The following is an 8,119-nucleotide window of genomic DNA, read 5'->3' on the forward strand; positions in this document are numbered from 1 at the left end:
TTATGAGCTAACAGTTAGATGACTCAGAATGTACATGGATGACACTGACTGCAAGTAAAGATCCAGGATTTCATTAATCATTGATTTAATTTCATTTTAAATAATAAGCCCCAATGTATTTGTACTCCTTTTTTTCATGCAGCCCTTCAGCCTTTCATTAGCATCATAACATCCAATTAATAAAGTCTTTGACAGTGGCCTTAATGGGGTACAAACAGTGACAGATATTGCATATAAGTGCTTAAATTTACATTTAATGTTGGAACAGGCCTGTGATCATGAAGACAGGCTAATCCTTAATTTGCACCTCTTTTTTCTCAATTTTTCCTACCCCAGAAGTAATAAGTACTAAGTGAATTCTCACCATGATAAGGTGAGTTAAATAAGTAATACATTGCGTGAAGTAGAATATAATTAGACAGCATTTATTAGCTCAAAAATGTATCTATTAATGTAGCCAGGTGGTAAATTTGGATATAGAGTTAATTTCCTTGTAGTTTAGTTTCCTTGTGTTGTATTTAGATTTAATTAAATTATGTATAAACTTATTAAGATCTATAGTTTGAAGGTTGCATACCCACTGATTGGTCATTTAAAAGGGTAGAAAAGGAAAGTGTTAAAACTAATTTGTGGACCGCAGAGAAACGAATACAAAGAATAATCAAAATGGTGACATCTCTAAGGTCCTTCTCACCTCCCGCCACTAGGGGCCGCTGTTCCGCAGAAGTTAATTAGGTTAAGTTAAGCACTTCCTTTTTCATTGTGTTTCCGGGTAGAGCTGAATGGGGAGGGTGATGCAAGATGGATGCAGTGGTGCATCGGAGCTAATCGCTGGTAAATCTCCAATTTAGTTATGACATCTTGTTGAAATGTAAATGTATACAGGTTTATATATTTATAGTCTTTGATATGTGAACATATTACGTGTTTTAGGTGTTTATCGTGACGGATGTCTCCTCGTGGTTAGCGAAGGTAATCAATCCAAACGATTTGAAATTCACATCGGGGTTTTACTTTTGTACTTATATTTAAAAGACTGATATTTTATTTCAAGAGTGTTGGTGTTAGTGCTTTTTTTTTCTTCTGTTAAATCTAATTCAGGAACAGCTGTAGAAGTGAATTGTAGTGGAAGTAAACGTATGCACACGTGAGATACAGTGGGCTTAATAGATGTTCTGTATTTTGTCTTTGTCTTCATACAGCTATAAGCCCACTGCCGTATTGTTTAGTATTGTTGTGTATTATCTTGTATTGTTTTTATTGTATATCCTGTACCTCGTATGTCCTATAGTAAATTCATTTCATGCCAATTTAGAAAGGCCAGTTGCACACCCTCTCAGCAACATATAACAAAAATAAAGAACCCCCAAAGAAGTTAATGTGTCCTGTGTAGTGTATCAATTTACGGGCTACATTAATTTTTCTGGTATTTTTTAGTTTTCAACGTGCTGTATGAAGTCTTTGTACTTTTGACCTTCATGTTAAGGCATTTTAAATTTCCCAAACCTTTTATAAATACTAGATATTGCTATTTAAAATGTCATGTCAATATATCTATCTATTAATCTCTTCTCTCTCTCTTTAGTATCAAAGATTATTATCATTGATTTAAAAAAGTAAGAAATCAAATTACTCTTCTACTGTTATTGCTCTGCCAGTTTTCTGTACATAAGGTAACACCAACAGTAACATATTAAGACTTCCCAAATCAAATATTTATTTTAATTGAGAAATTATTATATTTGCAATCCATTATTAAGCACATAGTTACCAACAACTCCTTAAAATCCAAAACCTTTAATACATTTTTATAATAAAGCAATGTTGTTTAATCATCACCAAGAGAGAAATTGCAAAAGGATTATATTTACCTCATGTTATATTATATGCTTAGCACTGTTGTGCATACAAAAGCCTCACCAGTTACGAAAAACAGGCCTCCCACTTCAGGCTTAAGCTTCTTCTGCTGTTCATTCAAACATACGTATTCTTGAACATATTGACAAAACACAGAGGCAATGGATTTGAAGTATGGATTAAATATTACTGTGGTGCTTCAGTGCGATTGTGGATCCAGTGTTAGTTCAAATATACAGCAGAAGCTTTTGAGCTCCAATAGTGCATGGTTAACTATTTGAAATTAATTAGTTATTATGTTTTTTATTTTATTTTAACAAATAATAAATCAGAAAGCATACAGTAAACACTGGAGTGACAGCCCCCACAGGAATCAATCTTTCTGTTGTCCAGTCATGTACTGTTTTATATTTTGTTGATTTTACCAGTAGCGGCTTGTGGCCCCCAAAATGGGTAAGCATAAAATGGCTGGTCCGACTTTTAAACAATCCTACTTCATACACATGCTGCAATTTACCTAATCACATCTGTTCCTGTTACTATACCATACACACCAAGCAACGCTCTAATAACGGCAACATCATACAACAACAATAACAATCATACATTACTAAGGGTATTGTTACAATGCCAAAATCCTGGACGATTATGATTTAAAGTAATTCAATTCCTTGGCAAACAAGCTTACTCATAGCAACACTATTGCATTATTAGGCTTAAAAAATATATGGAAAAGGATGTTTGCCACAGACCAGCACTCTTCTTCCAGTCCAAGCACTTACCTCCCTAGATGTCACCATCAACCTTCCTTACCGTCACTTCTACCAGCTCCCTTCATTCAATCAGTCAATCAGTCAACATTCCCGAACACCATGTGCACTTGTTCAATCACCCACTGCCTCCCAAACCTGGTTCCCTCTGCTCCACATATAAACCCCTCTCTGTCTGTCACTAGTCGTGAAGTTTTGTCAGTGTAAGCTACATCTCCGAGCAGCCTCCCTAGCCTCCCAAGGAGGCTAAGATCACCTCTATTGTCACCCTCCTGACTGGGAAAGTGCTCAGATGGGCGTTCGCTGTCTGGGAGCAACAGGGTGAGGTGACAAGGTCCCTGACTGCCTTCCTTACACACTTCCTGGATGTCTTTCATCACCCAGTGGAAGGGAGAGATGCCGGGGAACAGCTCCTTGTCTGCTGCTGATTACGCCCTGATGTTCCGGACCCTGGTAGCAAACAACGGATGGGGAGATCGGGCTCTGCTCGCTGTGTTCCGTCGGGGACTGGACCAGGACTTACAGGCGGAACTTCTGTACCGAGATGAGGCACTCACCCTGGAGCAACTCATCCAGCTGGCAGTCAGGATGGACAACCTGATGAAGACGAGAGAAATCCAGTCCACTCCTGCTGTGTTTTGTCCGCCTGCCAGCCTCGGCCCCGCACCCAACCCCGTGTGTGAGGCAGAGTCCGTGAACATGCCTGTTCCCCCGATGAGAGAGAGGAGATTACAGCAGCGCCTCTACCTGTATTGTGGACAGCTGGGGTACTTCTGGGTTGCGTGTCTGAGTCGTCCTGGCTCCTCCGTCACTTCCCCTGCCGACACTGTGAGCAGAGGCACAGCTTGTGAACAGGCAAGGCAGGCAACTGCCTGGGGCCCCAGGCCATTAAGAGGCCCCCAAGGTTATTTATAACATAGTCTAATGGTGATGAATGCTGGTTGAAGGGGCCACCTGGGAATTTTTGTCTAGGGCCCCAACAGACTCTAGAATTGCCACTGCCTGTGAGTGCCACGCTGTGTCCGCTTGTCACTCCGGCTCAGTGTCATGTCCGGGCTTGGATCCAGCTCGGTGATGAACACGTCTTTGTTTATGCGCTGCTGGACTGTGGTTCTGTGGGGAATTTCATAAACGGGGCAACATTGATGAAACGCCACATCCCTCCCTCACCGTATGCGTCTCCTCTGCGCATCCGGGTTGTCAACAACCAGCCCAATGGTTTCGTTCCGGTGTCCCAAAATACAAGCCCCATCACCATGTCCATTGGTCTACTTCATTCAGAACAACTGCCTTTCCTCATGATTGATTCTCCTGGAGCGGACATCATTCTCGGCCTGCCGTGGCTTGCTCACCACAACCCAGTCTTCTCCTGGACTGATGGGGACATAATATCCTGGGGGCAGAGCTGTTTCTCCTGGTGTCTGTCTCACCCCTACTGAGCAACACACATGGAGAACCCCCTTCTCTCTGCTCCATCACAGATCCCCAATGAATACGCAGCCTGGCGGCAGTGTTCAGCAAGACCCAGGCTTCCCGTTTACCACCGCACCGACCCGGGGACTGTGCCATTGACCTCCTTTTGGGCACGTCTCCTCCCAGAGGGAGCATTTACCTTCTCTCTCTCCTAGAGTCACAGGCCATGGAGGAGTATATCAGGGAGGCTCTGGACCTGGGAATCAAGCATCTATCCATGTCAAATGCCACCGCCAGCTTCTTTTTAGTTTCCAAGAAGGAAGGCAGTCTTTGGCCCTGCATTGATTACAGGGGGCTTAATGCAGTGACAGTGAAGTACCAGTACCCTCTGCCCTTTGTGCCCACCACCCTGGAGCAATTAAGAGGAGCCTGGTACTTCACCAAACTGGACTTGCACAGCACATACAACCTCATACAGATTCGAAAGGGTGGATGAATAGAAGATGGCGTTCATTACGCACACTGGCCATTACTTATACCTGGTCATGCTGTTCGGTCTTGCCAATGCCCCGTCTGTCTTCCAGGTGTTTGTGAATGAGGCTCTGAGATCATTCCTGCATTGGTTTGTCATCTTCTACATTGACGACATCCTGATCTACTCCTCCTCCCTCTCTGAGCACATTTCCCAGGTGTGACAGGTTCTTCACAGTGGCGGCTGGTCAATACGGGGAGCTGGGGCGCCGCCCCCACAAATTAATCAGAGAAGCTATTATTAAAAAATAAGAAAATCAACATTGTATTTCGTTCACTTCCGTGTTGTGGGGCGCCGACCAAATGAGAGTCTATGGCTGCGTCCCAAATTGCACACTTGTTCCCTCATTCCCTTCCCTTGTGGGGTGGAAGTACTACGGTGGCCATCTTAAAGGGTGTCCCAAACCCTTAGGAAACGAGTGAAGGGAGCCTAATCGAGCCGTTTGCGCCCTTCAAAGCTCCCTTCAATGGAGTGTACAAAAGAGCCTACTTATGCGGAAGTGTTTTAGCGCTGAAGTCCCAGAACTCTTTGCGTTAAAGGTAGAGACAAGTCAACTGGAAAAATATAGCAGCGGCGGGTGTATATAAATGTAATGTTAGCTAGACAGTTGTAGAAATTGTTAAATTATGTATCAAGGAAATAATACATAGATAGATATAATAAAATGATTATATACAAATATATACGATTAGAAAGTTCAGCTAAAAAATGTTTCGGTAACTGTCATTTAATTAATTACTGAAGTAGTATCCTATAAAACTAGGAGGTGATATTAACGAATAGTGTATTTCAAAATTATTATTATTATTATTACTATAATTAAATAGAGACGGATGAAAAGAAAAGACTGCGCAGGTAGTGTGTCCCATTGAGCGCTTTTAGCTTCACCCTACATCCTACACCCTCGCTCACTCAAGTGCACACTCTGTGACGTAAGCACAATGTCACGCAAAGTGTCAGTTCACCTTGACCGGAGCTGCAAGAGAGTTAGCTAAAAACAAGTAGAAGTAGGCGCAACATTTCTTCAAAATGAAAGAAAATTCTGTTTTATCAACAACCTTTCATAAGGCATTCAAATGAAGAGAAGAAAAAGATAAAGGAGCTTGAACCAGATCGGCCAAATTTACAGAAAGCAGAATCAAGTGATTGCGGCCGAGCTTACACTCGGGGTTTTAGCTCTGCTTGCTATGGGAAACGGAGCTGGCTCGCTGAATGCGAAGTAAGTCACGCCTTGTATTGTTTTCCGTGTTTGCTTTTTCAATGTCCTGGCACCGAAACGTTGTGGACAACGACGGGAGTAGGAGATTTAAATATATTTTAGAAAAATGCAAATGGCATGAAAGTAGCCGCAGTCATCTAGACAATGCTATGAGGCTATAGTTTTTTGGGAATCTTAGCATTGCTGAACAACTAGATGAAGGCTACAGGATTGGCATTAGAAGGCACAATGAATAGGTGACAAAAAATCGACACATACTGTCTAGAATAATAGACTGTGTGAAATTTTGCGTCGCCTTTGAGCTGGCTTTGCGTGGCCACGATGAGAGTGAGGTCTCTAATCCCGGGATATTGCTTGGTGGATTTTGTTGCTTCCCTTGATGGAGTGTTGAAGAGCACCTGGAGAATGCTACTGCGTTCAGGGGAACTTCGAAAACTGTGCAGAACGAGCTATTGGACTGTATGTTGTCTGTTGTGAGGGAACACATAATCAACGAAGCACAAAGCAGCGATTTTCTCTCAATCCAGGCAGACGAGACACAAAGTGCCAACTTGTGCTTGTGCTGCGATACATCGATGCAAAATGCAATGTGCAGGAGAGGTTTTTTGAGTTTATCTCTCTGCAGTCAGCTACAGCTGATTCCATCACTACAGCACTAAAAGAGCGTATTGCTGCCATCCTTCCTGAAGAACAGAAGAGTAATCTCATCTGCCAAGCATATGATGGAGCCAGTGTGATGAGGGTTGACACTGCAGGTGTTCAAAGGAAGATTCAAGATGTGTACCCAAATGCCCACTACATCCACTGCTATGCACATCAGCTCAATCTTATAATGCAACAGGCCACTTCTCACATACCCAAAGTGAGAATATTATTATTATTATTATTATTATTATTATTCCAAATTCCAAATTCTCTTTTGCAGAAATTCTCTGCATTCAATGATCGACCAAAGCAGTGTAGGTGGTTCTCAGCAAGCGAAGAGGCGTTGGTCACTCAATCCAGAGGTCCTTGAAAGGCTTGCGGCAGAGATGAGATTTTATTGCACTGGAGTATGGTATTTTTATTTTTCATCTGCTCCAACATTTGAATTTAGCATTGCTATCCCATGTTTGTATGATCAATGGGAGAAAAAAAAATCACATTTTGCCTTTTTGACTCTGTAAATGCCCTCAGTTAGCTTTTGTATTACAATTTCTTGCTACTCTCTTTATGACTTAATAAACTTTAACAAGTGGCAGTAAAATAACTGGTAATTTTAAATGTTGCAGGTGAAATTGACATTTTGTCATCACTGCATAATTTTTGTTTTTATCCTTCTCTGTAGGTCTGCGATACCATACTGGGCCACACCATGGAACTGTTCTCCTTCACAAACCACCTTGTTAGTGCCACACTGCTGCAAGGGGACCGGTTTGAACAGTACATGATGACGTTTCCTGAAGATGCACTGAGCAACACTTTGAAGGCCTATCCAGTGCTCAATGGAAGAAAGCTGAAGACAGAGCTTAGTCTCATCTACTGTAAGGAAGAGTTCGGAGTTTGTCGTGGTGCTGTGGTCCTACTCCAGCTGTTCAAGGAGAACAATCTTGAAGAAGTATTTTCAGAGACTGTCACTCTCCTAAAGATCCTCATCACCACACCCATGACCACAGCAGAAGCTGAGAGGTGCTTCTCAACCTTGAAAAGAATTAAGACTTTTCTGAGAAACCGCATGACCTAGGAGAGACTGAATGCATTGGCCATGCTGTCAATGGAAAAGAGGCTGGTGACTGAGATGACTGACTTTAACCAGAAAGTCATTGAGAAATTTGCAATCCAGAAAGAAAGAAGAGCAAAATGTATTTTTAAGTAGTGCTACTGGCCATTGTTTAGGCAACATTTGTGTTTTTTTTTTTTTTTTTTTTTTTTGTGATTCGTTTTTTGTGTGATTTACCTTATTACTGATAATAAACCCACATTAAACTCACATTCACTGATTTGTGGTACCTTAATGCATGCTTTAACAGTTTAATTTCCCCATTTTTAGAAAAGCAGTGGTGATATATTGTTATATCACCTGTTAAAGGGCTATTTAACAATTACATTCAGTTCCGCATTACTAACGGTGTGATTTCCAGTTTGTTTGCACCCCCCCAAAACATTTTTGCACCAGCCAACACTGGTTCTTCAGTGTCTGCTGTGCAACGGGCTCTATATCAAGGCTGAGAAGTACGAGTTCCACCGCCAGCGTGTGGGCTTCCTAGGCTGTAATCTATGCCATCGATGGAATAATGATTATTCCTTTAAATATTTTGAAGAATAGGGGATGGAAATCCAAGACTGTAT

At 41.9% G+C, this 8,119-nt stretch overlaps 1 long non-coding RNA gene across 1 annotated transcript; it reads left to right on the forward strand.

Moving 5' to 3' along the window:
• The first annotated feature begins 764 nt into the window (after window positions 1-764).
• LOC136766319 (uncharacterized) lies at window positions 765-7,762 on the forward strand. The gene is made up of 2 exons (XR_010821724.1): window positions 765-834; window positions 7,119-7,762. It is a non-coding gene; the product is annotated as an uncharacterized LOC136766319 (long non-coding RNA).
• Window positions 7,763-8,119: the final 357 nt, after the last annotated feature.

This window comes from Amia ocellicauda, chromosome 13, assembly GCF_036373705.1.
Source record: "Amia ocellicauda isolate fAmiCal2 chromosome 13, fAmiCal2.hap1, whole genome shotgun sequence".
NCBI classification, from domain to species: Eukaryota; Metazoa; Chordata; class Actinopteri; order Amiiformes; family Amiidae; genus Amia; species Amia ocellicauda.